At 35.1% G+C, this 17,654-nt stretch overlaps 1 protein-coding gene across 5 annotated transcripts in view; it reads right to left on the bottom strand.

Annotated features, from left to right (window-relative positions):
• The window catches only part of ASPP (Ankyrin-repeat, SH3-domain, and Proline-rich-region containing Protein), a 436,173-nt gene that overhangs the window by 302,991 nt on the left and 115,528 nt on the right, over positions 1 to 17,654 (bottom strand). The gene's annotated exons all lie outside the window — the stretch shown is intronic.

Raw genomic sequence — 17,654 nt, forward strand, 5'->3', positions numbered from 1 at the left:
ACATTTCCGATACAAAACACCTTCCAAAAATCTAAGCCCGAGAGGAACACATAAAACGCACATCGCAGCATTATCTACCCGTCGTAAATCTTAATTGTCGGGGAAATTAACATATTTTGCGGACGGGGTGGGGAAAAATGGCTTAAATAGCGCGATTACGTTACACTTAACGGCGTTTCGGGGCACACGTCGTAATCGTCGTAACACGTTTCGGATAATGGGACGATAACGACGCGCAATTAACCAAAACCGCCGAAAGACAAACGACACACGAAACAACAATCACGTATCTTATCAAAAACTAATTTTATCACAATTTCAACGTCTGCTCTGGAACATACCTACATACAGAGTAATAATTGTACATAATTCATCATCATCATCATCATCATCATCATCGGCCTCCCTCTCAGTCCACTGCCAGACGAAAGCCTCGCCAATTGTCAATTCAATTTCTGCCTGTCTTGAGCAACATTGTACAATTCCATACATTTTACTTAGCTCACCTGCCAATTGTATGTACCTATATATGCCAGCAGCATAGTTCGGTCTTTAAGCTTCTGCTTAGCGTCAAGAAGGTGCCGGGTTCAATACCTGAATGAAAATGAATTTTTCAGAGTATGCTGTTGGTCAGACCTGGATTTGTGACTCCAAGTTGATCGTTTCCTATCAGAGTTTGCCAAATTTCTCTGATTTCATTGTTGAAACGGTTCCCGAAAAAAAAACTGGCTAAAAATCCTTCCTACCTACTATGTCACCACTATTTGAAGTTTGATTGATGTACAATAAAATTTAAGTACAATTCACAGATGTCTCGTTAATTTGCGAATTTTTCAGTGTCTCGCAATTCAACGACTTGTAATAAAAAAAATGCTGCATTTGTATTTGTAATTGGCCTTCCTGGTATATATGTAAATAAATAAATAAATAAATATACATCTTGTTGGATACTTCTTTAACACTTTTACTGTGTAGTTTATCTTCCAATAACATGTCCATCAAATTGTCAGTTTATTAATCGCCAATTCCCTTAAAAGACACTCAAGAAACATTTAAAATGTCCATTCTTTCTCAAGAAAAAGGTATAAATTATATTAATCAATATCATCGCCATCGCATTCAATATCATCGCCAAAATCACAATCATTTTTCTCATAAAGGAATTCATCCTATGATTTTTTATCATTCCTAACATACATATGTACATATTATATATCAAAACATATGCCAGGTATATAGGGATTTGGGTTTCATTTAAATCCCATTTAAAGTCCTTTAAATCCCATAGTACTATTTTGAATTTGCATAGTCGTTTGGAATTTGCTAGTACTGTTTTGAATCCATTATCTAATGCTGGAACAATTTAGCTTATAACCACTTGTTACAAAAGACTTACATTTAGCGAACAACAAAGAGACTACATATGAGACGTTATATTTGAAAAAGGCAAAAGTCCACTTTTCAAAGTTTTTCGTTTAACAATATTTAAAAATACTGGTGGCCTGTAATACTTTTATTCTGCTCTTCCGGACTTGTCGAATTAAAAGGAGTGACAACAATTCGTAAATGAAATCTAACAGAAATAGTGTTTTTGGAACTGAAAATCGAAATTCACCAAATATAACGGCTCATACAATAAAGAAAAATTAATATTGAAAAATAAAAAAACCCCCGCATTGCTCATTAAGACTAGAAAATCACGATAGACTAATTGCACAGTATGTACATACATATGTTCATCAATTCAATTATGTGATAATTACTCTTCACACCATTGATACGTCCACCACACAATTGGGTAAGTGTTTCGACGTTTTCAAGTCGCGTGCAATTACGAGCAAAAATCAACGTCTATATAATTATATATGTATTTTTTACGACTAAATTGAAGCGCATAAAAGAAATTGGTTCGAAGTGGGGTAGTTTGTCCCGACTATGGCCCCCATCATCACGGTCTATTGTTGCCCGCTCGGCATCCTCTTGAGACAATATTGGATTTGAAGCTGTCCGCTAAATTATCGGTCCATTGTGATTTATGGATCACATTGTAAATAAACCGAGGACTCTCCTACACCACCAACCCCACCCCCTCCCCCCTCCACTTCTCCCCCTCCCCTCGAATCCTCTTCATTTTCCATTATTGAATAACGTCGAGGAAAAATTCAATTTTCTACACCGCCGCCGTACTACAGTGTGCACCGTATTGTACATTTTTTACAAGTAAATAATAAACTAGCTTTCGTCGTCGAGTTTTTGTCCCTTTGTGGTGCCGCTCGCTCCCTTATAATGGGAAAATTTACAAGGCCTTTCAACGGTATGATTAGTGTGCTATATCGATCGTCGGTCTCCGGATGGAGCTCATTTTATTTTACAGACAGTGTGTGAAGAATGATAAGATGGTATTTGGACATATCTCATTTTGTATAGTATTTTCTCATGTATGTATGATACAGAGTGATTCAAAAGCAATTAGACGATTAATATCATGAAAATGAACACTTAAACTAAAAGTAAGATGTGTATTTTAACATAAAATATTACTTTCCGCGGTAAAATCTTTGAACTATGCTAAATTTCCGTTCAGAAGTTATCCTTCGACTACTGAATAGTTGATTCTCGGTGGTTAATTTGCATACACCAATCCAGAATATGCAGATTTCTAAATTGAAAACTGTAGATGTGCATGGCAGAAAAAAAATCTTTACATACATATAATATATTTTTTTACATATATACCAGAAAGGCCTCACAGGTAAACCCCAATGCGCTTTCCTAGACAATTAATTACAAACATTGCAGCATTTTTACTACACAAATCGCTGTATTTGGAGAGGTTGAAGAACAAGGAATTAACAATTAATTAATCCATAGAGACGTCTATGGATTTAGACATGTGCACAAATTTTTACATAATCGTACATAAATCAAATTCAGATATTTTTGACATAGCGGGTGGGATAGTTTTTGCCAATTTGATGAAGGAACCGTTTCAACAATAAAATCAGATAAATTGGCAAACCTCTGAGAGGAAAAGATCGACTTGGAGTCACAAATATCCAAGTCTGACCATCAGCATTAAAGATTAGCACGGGATCGAACCCAGTAACCTCTCGGTGCTAAACATAAACGCAACCACCGAGCCATACTGCTGGCTATATGTATGTATATGTGTGCATTTTAAAAAATTATAGTACAATATAAATAAAACCGGTGTTGGAATTATTTTAATCGTAGGCCTACGATTACTGCAATGAAAATAAAAATAGCATATACATATTTTATACCTGCATAATATACAATGTATACTTTCCATTAGTAAAGATAAAAAGCATTTACCATTTAAAATAAATGCATTGTACATACTTGCTCGAATGACACAGTAATGCCTAACAATAAAATAAAATGAAGCCAAACGTAATCTAACAGGAGTTTACTACGTCTGAAATTGACGCAGTAAATACCTCAAGTATAATAGAAATTGAAATATTAGACAATTTTACGCAAGCAATACAAAAAGAGGTAATTGAGGACCATCAAAGACATAAAAAACTTATTATTAGAAAGCGGTTATGATCTAATAAAACTTTTTTATTTGCGGTATAAAATTCGAAAGTAGATTCATCACACTAAACCAAAATTGGACCGTAATAAAATAACGTATTATCACTTTTTTTCTTTTAACTATAAAGACTAAAGCCGCACAAGTCCCAGAAGTGAATAATTCTCAAGTGAAATTTTGGTAGATCGGCGGTATGCGGGGTATCTATACTGCAACGAATTTTCTTTCTCAATTGAAAGTTATCGTTCCCAAAAGACCTCAAAACCGACGTCGAAGTTTATCGCAAGTGCTTCGGTTGTTATACACAGTCTGACTTGGCCTCCCCCTCTCGAAAGCCCTAAGTAAGAAGTTTTCCACTTGTTCGGCCATGTGAAAGCCTGAATTCAATTCGAATATGACACGGATACGGTCCCGAGCTCAAATTTGCAAGTTTCGGAACTTTGCACGCCACTTACGTACAGAAAACGTTTTCGAAATCGCGCCAAATCAGCGATAAACATACATTTTTACGATCTCGCCAACGCAACGTCTACCTTCTGCGAATTTAATCTCGCAATTGAAACTTTTCTAATATCAACCACAGAGAGAGAGAGAGAGAGAAGTGAAAAAATAAGCCGAAAAGCTCCGCGAGAAATCTAAGCTCGATTCGATCGTTTAGAATGGAAAGAAATGTAATTTCGTCAGCAAATTCTTTATTTTTATATACTGCCGATTTAATATGGAACGCCTTTCTGAGGTTTTTTTATTCGAGAGTCCTCGCTGATGAATACGAATGAGAAAGTCTAAATAATCTGTGTGCTAAAATTTTATTTGAAAAATTGAATGCGTAAGGATCGCAGACGCAAAGGGGTGAGGATGCAGGCGATTGTTCTTTCTAATAGGTCCTTTTTTCCAATGAAGCCGAACAACAAAAAGTTAAGTGCCTCACTTACTCCCTTAATACGCTTCTTTCCCTTCTCGTTTCGTTTACTTTAATGTACGTCTCGCGAGGGCGCTTGTGGAAAGCTTCACAATGCCACTTAATACCGAAATAATAGGACTTCGTTGAAAATATAAATTTTGAAGACAATTTATTTTTTCACACCATTTATGATATATATTATACATTATAATTTACGAAACACCATAAATAATGGTAGACGAGTTTATGCAAATTTCAAACTCAAAATCTACCATAGTTGGGAAAATTAATTTTGAATATGATTAATACAATTTTTAATTGAATGAAAATCAGAAAGTTTTAATGTACGTAGCTACATTAAATTGGTGACGAATCGGTCATAAAACATTGATTATTTTACCTTTTTTATTTTTATACATACATACATATGTATAATATGTAGGAACAAATAAGAACAAATGTTTTTGAATAGAACAATTCCTTAAAAAAAAAAATATAATTATGTCAATCACAAAAATTTTGTTATTATTTTCTATCTTTAATTAAAAACTATAAAAGGCAACAAATTTAATATCTACATATATTTTATCTTATAGAAATACGTGGGACAAAGGTGGTTGATGTAATGGTGAGAGTAAATAAATCGAAATGGTAATGGGCGGGTCACGTAGCTAGAAGAACGACGATAGATTGCCGATAAAAGTATTCGAATGGTACCCGAGAGAATGTAAAAGGGTGCAAGGAAGGTCACAGGGGAGATATGTAGGTGGATGAAATCAAAAAAATGTGTGGAACGAGATGGATGAGAAATACTCAAAACAGAGATGAATGGAAGCGTGTGGCCTTCATTCAAAAGTTGGTGGCGAATGTCTATGATTGATGATAATGATTTTTCCGAATTTAAAACAAAAAAGTAGATTTTACGTTTCACACTTGTAATATGAGCCGAATTACCCAGCGTTGCCCAGGCGGGTAAAAGTCAGAAAGGAGTAAAAAATAATGTCTTATGGCCAGAATTAAAGCACCAAAAGATAATACGTAATCATAATAACCGGTTTAAAATTTAAAACAATAAATTTCCACAACTAACAAACAGTTAAGCAAACAAAAAAGTACATGTATTTTATTTTATTTCAATCTAACATGCTACACTTGCCTTTACAGATCGCTACAAAGCGGCGAGTGTACCTACTAATACAGATACAATACAATAGTACAATACAATGCGAATTCATACACACATCATCCACAGTGACATCTGTGGACAAATTTTTGCAGCAAGTTATTATAGAAATTGGTGAACGTCAAGACGCTGAATAATTTGATATTTGCAAGAGAGATTGGGAAAGAGATGCCAATTTACAGGAACCGTTTCAATGAAAATCAGAAAAATTGGCAAACTCTGGATAGGAAACGATCGATCTGGAATCGTAAACCAAGGTCTGGCCAACAGCTACTAGTGGAAATCGAACCGTGACCACTCTGCTTTAAAGCATAATATGCTATCCACCAGTCCACGCTGCTGCTTGCTGTTTGCTTATACATACATACATATTTATAAAACAAATTTCGAAAAATATCATTATATAATATATGTACATATATATCATTGAAACATTCATTCCCTCATTCCCTATTTTCCCTCAAAACATAAAATTTTAAAGAAACACCTAACACAGATTACCTAATCACAATCTGCTTTAGATCGTCGACTTTAGAGAGTCTTTAATTAATATTAGATTAGATATATTATTAGCATTTATAAGAATTTTTGAGCTATTTTCCTTTTATGCTGTATATTAACATTAGAATAATATAATACTATGATTACTAACAAAATTAAATTAAAAATGTAAAATAGAAAATGATCAGTAGATCAGTAGCTATTAAAATATATAGATATAAGATGTATTGTGAACATAAATTTAGTAATAATAAAAAGCATTTAAAAATCAAAATCAAAGAAACACCTCACAAAAGACTGAAATTTCTGATATGCTTGTTTTGCCTAGCATAACTATTATTCGGCATAATTCATAACCACGACAGTCGGCAACCTACGTGGTACAATTCTGCACATAATTCCAATTTTCAAACGAATAACATATTAAAACAAACTTAAAACTATATACGAATATTCCTACAAACACACATATAATAAATACCCAAGCCAAACAAATTTAATTAACCGAAATCCGACAAAAAATAAAAACAAACCAGATAACTAGAAACTCAACACAAACACACACACGGACAACTATTTCCATCAGAAAAAGAAAACTTCAATACGGCACGCGAATTTCATCCGCCTTTCCACTAAATTCTTTTTCCCTCAGAACTCGTCGACTACTACCCCCGTAACCGGATAATAAAAAATTCCCGCAAAACCGCACACATGACCGACGTAGTAATATCCAGACGACATATCGTAAAAACCGCGTTTGATATCATACAATATATGTATGTATATATATATATGTACATACATTCATATATACACATTGTACATTCACCCCACTTGAAAAAATAAACGTACAACGTCGAATAAAACCGCGCGAGTTACGATCCAGTTTAAAATTTCACTTCCACGGTAAGTTTCGGCACTTCGACACCGAGAGTTCAACCGAATTTTAATAAACTAAAACCAAAGTATGCAGATTCGGGATGGGGAGGGTGGTGGTGGGACCATTAACCCTTTCGGTGTTTGCACGAGTCCCTAAAATGGTTTATTGAAGACCTACGCAAACACGACGCACCACTAAAGAGACACTGCGTTCGAAAGCATGACGTTTTTAAAACAATACACGACTGATTTTTCATTGAAATCAAAAATTAAATAAACATTAAAATATAATAAAAATGGGCGAAAAGCACTTGCTATATTAAACCAAATGACTATTGTACGTACGACCTGGCTTAGGACTTATTGCAACATTTAGTTTGTATGTATTACTAGCTGAATCCGGCATGCGTTTCAATGCCGCAATAACGCATGCAATTCTCGTTCCCGCTCCCGTTTCTTGTTGTGTTTCGATAAGTGAATGTTTCAGTTTCAAATTAATACTCAATAGTCAGATTAAATTACAGTTATGATAATTTGTCGGAAAAATGGCAGCTGGCGAACACATTTGTAATTATTCAATTGTTTATTTATTTTACCCTAACAACGCAGGTGGAGATGCGAAAACATTTGAAATTATTGCTTTGAATGCCACTCATTCCCGTTTTTCCCGTTTTCGTTCCCGTTTTTGGCCGATTTATTTTACAGAAACCATCGCGGACATATACACAATAGCTCCTGAAAGTTTCATCGCAATCGGTTGAATGATATAGAAACGCATACGTGACAGACAAACAGACAAATAGACAAACATTGATTTTTATATGCAGCATAGCTCAGTGGTTAGCGTGTAATGCTTTCAACTGAGTGGTCGTGGTTTCATTCCCTGGCACGATGTTGTTGGTCGGATCTTGGATATATGTATGTATGTGACTCCAGGTCGATGGTTTCCTATCAGAGTTTTCCAATTTACCTGATTTCATTGCAACGGTTCCACCAAATTGACAACCTTTCCTGTCTCTCACAAATTAAAATTCGATTATATAAATATGCTACATAATCTTTAAAAAAAAATGTATTTATTTCTCGAAATATCAGTATAATCGAATTTTTCCATAGATGTCTCTATGATACTATAAAAACATAATTTTTATTAATGTTTGTAATGGCCAAGAAAGCGCGTTGGGGTTTACCTGTTAAGCCTTCCTGATATACATACATATATGTACATACATACATATATACATTCATATGTGTAAAAATAAATAAATAAAATATATGTAGTTGAGTGATAGGGGGAGAATAAAGAGAAAAAAGGAGGAAGAGGCTCCCGAAAATATCATTTTTATCTCGATAATTCAATTGTGTCTAGAGATAAAGCATCAGACGCCAAGCGGAAGTCGTCACGCTTTCCAAAAAAAACTGATAAGTGTCAGCTATTGGACAACTCAGTAGACAATTGTTTTGTTACATGACGCTACGTGAATTTATATATTACATCCTCTCGCTATGAAAGTTTACACTTTTTTGAAGGCTTTCACACGTACGAATTAAAGATAGTAAATAATTTTAATAAGCTTTAATAATAATAAGTTGAATTTTAATAAGCCAATAAGCTTTGAACACAAATTCGATTGATGTTTCGGAAAAATCCGTTCACACACTACACGGCAAAAACCAGAGGTCTCACATTAAGGCATTACATGAATCCCTAATGCGCCACAATGGTCGAAAAATACAGAGATATGAGAAAAATAAAAATATATACACAGAAAAAAAATCCATTTATACATAATCATAAAAAAACAATAGCATATAAAGTAAAAATATCAAATAGCAAAATACAGAGTAGGAATGTCTTGCACCTACATACATATGCATATATAGCCAGCATCGATATATAAGAACCAACTGCAAATACAAACATCCCTGCGAGGCCCAAATGGAAGATAGAAGATCAAAATTGCACTCATACATCACATTCAATTATGAAAATAATGATGAGCGCAAACTACCAGACAAATAGTTTAAAATTATCTCCAACAACCTAAGCCCACTAACGTGGGAAATACCACATTCAGACTCAGCAGCAACGATTTCATTGAGAAGTCGGATAGCTCTTGGAATAGGAGCCATTCAACAAAGAACTGTACGAGCAGGAGGTACAACCATCAAATGATGATGTCTACCACGCACATAATTTTTAGGGATATAAAGTCCCAACTGTTGCAGCAACGACGGGCATGACGTATTACCACGTAGAAGCTGGAGAAAAAAACGAATTAATGAGAAGTTTCTCCGAAGTTCAAGGGAATTATACCCAAGCATTCCTAAAAGAAAAGGAGTAGGGTAGAGATATGGGTGATACCCATACTCTTTCCTACGTCTATAGAAAAAATAAACTCAATCATTATAGAGAAATTTGCTTCGTGCGGATTCCACACATACGTACATGCATACGGTCAGCCGTCGGGATTTTCATTTAAAAATGTAAAATGGCGAAAAATACGACCACAGGTGAGGCTTTAACAAATAGGGAAACGCCGGTGAATTTTCAATTACGCTTTCGGATGAAAATTCCCGTCGATCGAAATCCGATCGTCGCACGTGCCGTAGGCGTAATTTACGCGGCGCGTAACAAGCCCTGGGGACACGTGTCGACGACAGTTTGTTTGCAGGGACGTGCTCTGGAAAATTCGTTGAATCTTTAAACGCGGACACCTATGTACATGTATGTGAGCGGGACACGTGTCTCTGCCAACGGGACACCCCTGGAAAATACCCAGACGGATTTAAGTTACGCAACGCCACTGTCAAAATTACGATTTAATGTCGGTGCTGTCGGGACGCTTTGCTACACTGGCAACTAATTTCAAATACATATGGTTGAATATCACCGATTAAATATTTACCAAATAGTACCTATACATTTATTTATTTATTTATATAATTTAGCTATTCAGCTAATTTAAAAATACATTCTTAATTAATTCTTAACTCTAAAATTGTATACATACATTTATATGCACAATGCTTCAGAGAGGTGTCTCCTCGCACCTCGCAAGAATGCATCCACGGTCTTAGAAGACCTGACGCACTCAGGGAGGGCATTGTACATGAGCACACCCCTGTGAAAAACACCACCAACTGTCTTCTTTTTCCGTACTCTACCTACAACTGAATTGTTTTAGTTTCATATTTAACATTCAAGAATCATGTAAATTTGGAGTTTCCAATGGAATATGATCGTTTTAATAAAACAAAGCTTTACTTATTTCATAATATATAAGTGAACTTTATAAAAATAAGCATATGCAAGACTTCGCGAAAAACATTCAAAATTCATTTCAAGTATAAATTTCACAATCTCGCAAAACCTATCAAAGTTCGTTCGCTAAATTTCAAACTCGACCGAAGTTCATGGCAGGTATCAAATGCAGTCGAACGAGAGATACAAAAATAGCGCGCAAAAATTTCCAGAATACTTGGGAAAAGTGAGCTCAAAACCATCTGGCACAGCAACTATCGACAACTTCACACAATTATGCGTTTAAAAACTAAAACAGCAACGAAATATCGACGGGGGTGGTTATTTACAAATCGGACCGCGTGACGGTCAAAGGCAAAAAGCTGGGGTTGACGAGTAGGGGTTGAAAGACGAGATTCGATCCGAGATGTTTGGTGAATAAAAGCCGCATTTGAATATTGCGGCGAAATGAAAATGGACGTCCGAAAGGGTTTTCCATTAGCGCGAGTGCAACTCGCCCTATCCTCGCTAGGTAAAAAGTTTCCACAGACACACCTTTGAAAATTTATTTGCCTAGAGCTTTTCATTTCGACAGGCGCTAGACTGCGTTGACATTAATTATTTATTTGGCTCGACGCGACGCCACTGGAAACTTTGTCTCGACGCACTATGGGACGGTGAGGCAGTCCTCATAGTATATAAATGTATGTACATATGTATGTTATATCGAATTTTACAAATTTATCTCAAAGAATCATCAGTTTCAAAATGAATTAATACAATTAAATTGAAAGAAACAAATCAAATATGCTTACAAGTACATAATCTCCGCAGATTGAATTGAATCTCTTGCCTTCGCTGAAACCTAAAAAGCTATATATGTATACTATACAGGTTTTACACTCCAAATTGAACATTTTACAAATCAAATTGAACACTTTACAAATCAAATTAAACATTTTAATGTGTTTTTACTAGCCTCTTCTTACTTTCACTTATTTAAGGTATATATGTATGTATGTATATGTACATATGTTACAGTAAGAGAATTAAATCTCGAATCAGTATACTCTGACTAGTATGTGTGTACACTAGCTTTCGTTTTTAGCTAAAGCTTATGACGCTAGTTTCCGCAGATACTCTTACTAGACAAATTATACACTGACGTTCAAATCCATGCATTTGCCGCTGTAAATCTGCTAACGAATGAAATTTCAGTGGTATGACAGCTGACCAAAGTTTGACGTTGCTCTTCCAATGAATTTTATGCTCAAGAATATTTATTTATTTTTCATTTATACCAGTAAGGCCTAACAGGTAACCCCAATGCACCTTCCTGGCCAAAAACATTGTTCATTTGATACAAGTATATAAGGTAAATACATATATCAATTAACATCCGCACAGACATATATGTATGGTCAAATTTGTAAATGTGCAGCATTTTTAAATATTTCAGCGAAATTCAGTAAATACATATCAATTAACATCAACGAGACATTTATGGTCAAATTTGTAAATTTGCAGCATTTTATACAATTCAGCGAAATTCGAGATTGCTGAAAACTCGAGATTTAAGAGAAATTGGGTAAGTTGTTGGAACCCTTTCATTAAAAATCAGATTAATTGGCAAACTCTGATATGAAACGGTCGACCTGGAGTCACAAATCCAAAGTCTCGTCAGCAGAAACCAATGGGATTTGAACCCGTGATCACTTTGTTCAAAGCATTATATGCTAACCACTAGTCTATTCTGTTGATTATACCTATATAATATAATATAACTGGTTGTGTTCAAATAACTAATTTATTGTTGAATATATATACGAAATAGACAATAATTAACAAAGTTAAATCCATTGTAGAAGTTTTACAATTGCGTACATCCGTATTACCTACGATTTTAGGTTGGGTTAGGTTACATTTTATTTTGTTCATTAATAGTATGATCTTCGATATAAAGTTGCATTATTTCGGTTTTTAGTTTAATCCGTCATAGGCCGACTATATACTCGTTAAGAATGTCAGCTTTCGTAAACATTTACTGCGTACGGATAGCTAGTGTGTGAATTTACTAGTACTTTTTAGAATTTACTACGTGTTCATTCATTCTCCCGTACTGTTACTTGGTGATTTTGATGATGCGTACACTTACTATTAAGTGTATACTGATTCGAGTTTTACACTTTTACTATAACATATACAGGCAGTATTTAATAAAGTTGAAAAGCAATATAAAATAACATAAAAATTCACCAGCTGTTTGCAATCTCCATAGCAATAGTTCAAGCGCCTCTGCCAATCATCGTCTTCAATATACATTTCAAAATGTTGCACATAATTTAACAAGCACTGATATTTCTTTTTAATACCGTTTAGAATTGTATTAATTATTTTTAAAATTTAAATTCACTTTATATGAAAACAAATGAATTTATTTTTCACACGCGAAGCAAAATTTCAACACGGCTAAACAATTTAAATAGTTAAAAACACGTAATGAAATCACTTTGTATCACAATACGTACGAAATCATGACCAGTCACCGGTGCGAATGATGATTTATCTGAACAAAATACGCGGATGTTGCGTCCGAAGTACGGATTCGCAGATTATGATATTCAATAAAACTATAGCCGGCACTTGAATTGCGATTTATTTTATTGCAAAATTTAAACTGCATTCGCGAATGATATCACGTATCGATTGATATATTTGATGATGAATGAAAAACGTTAAATATTCGCGTACAATTTTTGCCTAGCGTGAGGCTCGACCGCTAAACGTCGACTGAAATTGAATAAAAATAAACAAGTGAATTTTTTATATTTATTTTCAATTGCTATTTATTTAAACGCTTTTATTTCGTTGGATATTTGAAAACTTTGATATTTCATACGTATTTGAAAAAAACAAAGCAAAGACTGCTTCTTGTTAAATTGAAAACTTATCTTCCGAACTACGGTGTACGTTGTATGTAATTGTCCTTGTAATGTTTTGATTGCATGTTGGCAACAATTAAACCATTAATATCAATTTAAAGTTTTAAAACATTAAATTATTTTATTTTTACATATACATATATGTATTTATATACCAGGAAGGCTCGACAAGAAGACCCCTATGCGCCTTCCTGGACAATTAATTACAAACAATGCATTTTTATTATTAAATAAATCACTGTATTTCCAGAAGCTGATGAACGCGAAATAATAATTAATTAATTAATTAATTACAGAATTAATCCATTGAGACATCTGTGGATTTTAGATTTGTACATAATTTTTACATATTGTACATACAACAAATACAGAAGATTTGTGACAACAGGAAAGATGATTTTTTGCCAATTTTGTGGAACCGTTTCAACAATGATCAGATAAAATTGGCGAACTATGACAAGAAACGATTTATTTGCAATAGCATATAGCGTTGCAATTCACTCATTCCCGTTTTTCCCGTTTCGGTTCCCGTTTTTGGGCGATTTTTTTTCACAGTAATAATTCCGGACATGCATACAACAAATTCTGAAAGTTCCATCGTAATCGGTTCAGTGTTTTAGGAGTCTATTCGAGACACACGTACAGAAATTCATTTTTATATACATATATAGATAGATTTTATATGGAGAATTTTTAATAGAAGTCCAAATAACGCACACTCGAAATAGATCGTTGACGCACCAGGCTCGGCACGAACAATAATATTTGATTTTTAAATGCTTTTTATTATTACGAAATTATGTTCACAATACATCTTATATCTATTTTAATAGCTACTGATCTACTGATCATTTTCTATTTTACAATTTAATTTAATTTGGTTAGTAATCATAGTATTATATTATTCTAATGTTAATCTACAGCATAATAGGAAAAAGAGCTCAAAAACCTATTTACAATCCTTATAAATGTTCATAATACATCTAATACATAATATTAATTAAAGACTCTCTAAAGTCGATGACTTAAAACAGATTGTGTTTAGGTAATCTGTGTTTATACCTGAAGGGTATAGACATTTTGTTGTAATCACCGAGACTCTTCACAAGTGTGTTAGTATGGTTATTAGTGATTCTGTCATAGAATCTACTGGTTAGTATGTTAGTAATGTCTGTAAAAAACGGAACAATAATATGAACTATTGGTCCCACAATGCGTTTCATCAGTGTAGAGCAATTTTTTGTGATTTCAGTTTATCTTTATGCTAGTGCATACATATGTATATTGATATAAATTTGTTAATTTTGACTAGGGGGGTCCTTAGCTCCTTAGGACGAGACGAGCTCTTTGGTAAAAATGTGATAAAATCAAATACAAAATTCGCCGAGCACATAACTAGTCGATCCCTGCGTGCGACGCGATAAGCCCTTAATAGTTTTCCATTAAATTAAATCAAAGGTTCACGTCATCATCCCCGTCGCATCGTCGACGTATCGACTAATTTATATGCAAAATTGGGGGAAAGTACGTGAGAGAGGCCCCAACCCACCACATCATCATAGTCTTTGGCAAGTTGGGCGCCAACAACACTCGCTCCAACCCCGGTAATGGTAAATGGGCCCCCAGGGAATCAATCAACATCAACTGTCTCCGCCACCAGAGCTTTCCACGTGCACATACTCCTATGGGACCTACCGTCGTGTGCACACGTGGCTCTAAATAGTAATTAACTTCGGTGATGGACCGTATGGAAGCTCCACGCTTGAGAATATAAGCATGTATTTTATATACATACATATGCACGTATGTATCTATATAAAATACATGCTTCCATTTCTAAATTCATAAAAGCCTCGGAATAGTTTCAAGTTGGAGGTAAAAAATTAAGATTGAGTGTGTGTTGGTTTATTGGATTCGTTAAACTATTCGCTAATGTTGATTAATCTTTTATGTGTGAATTCTTCTATGGATGCCTCTCCTTTTAGGGGTCGCTGACCATCTGGCTACTCAAATATCATCATCATCATCATCATTTACAGCCATTCGCCATCCACTGCTGGATGAAGGCCTCTCCAACACGCTTCCACTCGTCTCTGTTTTGCGCAACACTCATCCATCTCATTCCGCACATTTTCCTTATTTCGTTCACCCATCTTCCTTGCGGTCTTCCTTTTACTCTTTTGCCTTCTCTCGGGTACCATTCAAGCACTTCTTTTGTCCACCTTTCGTCCATCCTCCTAGCTACGTGACCCGCCCATTGCCATTTCAATCTCTTCACTCTATCCACTATGTCCACTACCCTTGTCATATTTCTCACCCACGTGTTCCGCTTTCTGTCTTTCCTCGTTATGCCAAGCATACAGCGTTCCATACTTCTTTGAGTGCATTGGATTTTATTTAGCATCTTGGCGTTCAGTGTCCAAGTTTCACATCCATACGTCATCACTGGCAAAACGCATTGATCAAAGATCCTTTTCTTCAGGCAGAGTGGCATTTTTGATTTAAAAACAGCATTCATCCGTCCAAATGCACTCCATCCTAATTTCATACGTCTCTTTATCTCTTCATTTTTACTACCAGACATGTCAATTATTTGACCTAAATATAAATAATTATTTACTACTTCTATGCGGTGCTGCATTGAATAACTTGGGCGAGATTGTATCTCCTTGTCTTACTCCTTTTCCTATGCTAAATCTATCTGTACCTGAAAAAATTTTAACCGAAGCTGTGGCATTCTTATATATTGCAGCTAACAGTCCCACATAGGGTTCCGGCACTCCCTGTGTTTGTAGAGCGTTAAGTACTGTATTATGACTAACTGTATCGAAGGCTTTCTCATAATCGACGAAACCTAGGCACAATGGCCGTTGATATTCGTTGGCACGCTCGATTAGTTCGCCAACTACTTGGAGGTGGTCCATTGTGCTGAAATTTGCCCTAAACCCTGCCTGCTCTATAGGTTGGTTCTCGTCGAGGATATTCTTCAGCCTTTCTGTAATAACCTTCGTGAAGAGCTTGTAGACCGCTGAAAGTAAACTAATGGGTCGGTAGTTCTTGATATCGCTTTTGTCGCCTTTTTTGTGTATTAAAATGATAGTTGCGTTATTCCATCCTTCTGGTATAGCTTGGTTCTGGATGCATTTGCTGAAAAGCCTAGCTAAGATATTAATTAGGGGGGGGGGGCCGCCACATTTTTGTAAGTCAATGGGAATATTATCTTCCCCTGGGGTTTTACCGTTCTTTGCAGTTTTTAGCGCGGCCTCTACTTCGCTAGGCAATACTGCAGGAACCCTTTGGCCGTGTGTCGATTCCGGAGCGGGGAATTGACCGTTGTTGTTCTCGTAAAGTATATTTGTTCCAAATATTCAAAATCTCACGTGTGTATTTTTGTGAGTTTTTCTATTCTTGCCAATCAAAGATTAGCGTTGCTAATACATATCTAGATTTTTTAAGTAATGAAACATATTGATTTCTGCCTATTTTGAAGGTGTTTGGACAGTTCTTTATTGGTATTATAAGCATTCTTCTAGATATATCATCATCATCATCATCTACAGCCGCTCACTACCCACTGCTGGATGAAGGCCTCTCCAACACGCTTCAACTCGTCTCTATTTTGCGCAACAATTACAAACATTGCAGCATTTTTTTATTATACAAGTCGCTGAATTACGAGACACTGAAAAACTCGCAAATTAACGATACATCTATGAATTGTTATAAATTTTATTGTACATTAATCAATCTCGAATGGTGATGACATAGTAGGTAGGAAGGATATTTAGCCAATTTTATCGGGAACCGTTTCAACAATGAAAAAACAGGGAAAATTGGCAAACTCTGATAGGAAACGATCGACCTGCAGTCACAAATATCCAGGTCTCACCAACAGCACTACAGATATACTCAGAAAAATTATTTTCAATCGAGGACAGCTCATGCTTCTATATGCTGCTTATACAGTTGATCAGTAATTTTCAAATTAAATTGTAGTATGAATATAATAATTTGATCAATTGATTTATCATTTTGGTCAGTAAATACGTAATAATATTAATTGAATTCACCAAAATGTCTATTCTATGTGAAATATATATTTTTTCAATGCTATTTATTATTTATCATATTATAATATACGCACATACCAAACGACGAAATTTAGACCACGACTATCGCGAATTCAACCCAACCACCCGCCTTCCGAAATCAATTCAATTTTGATCGTTATTTTATTTGACCCGCTTACAACTTATGATTCTGTTCCATCGAACGAAATAATATTATTACACCAGCCATACATAATTCATGGCAGGGTGGCAGCGGGATAGTTCCCTCACATGTTACTTTCCCTTACTTATTGACCCGCTAAATGTTTCTAAAATCCTCCAACCGAATGCTAGGACCTGGGCGGGCGGCTTTAGGTGACTTTGACGATCAATCTT

Source organism: Arctopsyche grandis, chromosome 6, assembly GCF_051622035.1.
Source record: "Arctopsyche grandis isolate Sample6627 chromosome 6, ASM5162203v2, whole genome shotgun sequence".
Classification (NCBI taxonomy): domain Eukaryota; kingdom Metazoa; phylum Arthropoda; class Insecta; order Trichoptera; family Hydropsychidae; genus Arctopsyche; species Arctopsyche grandis.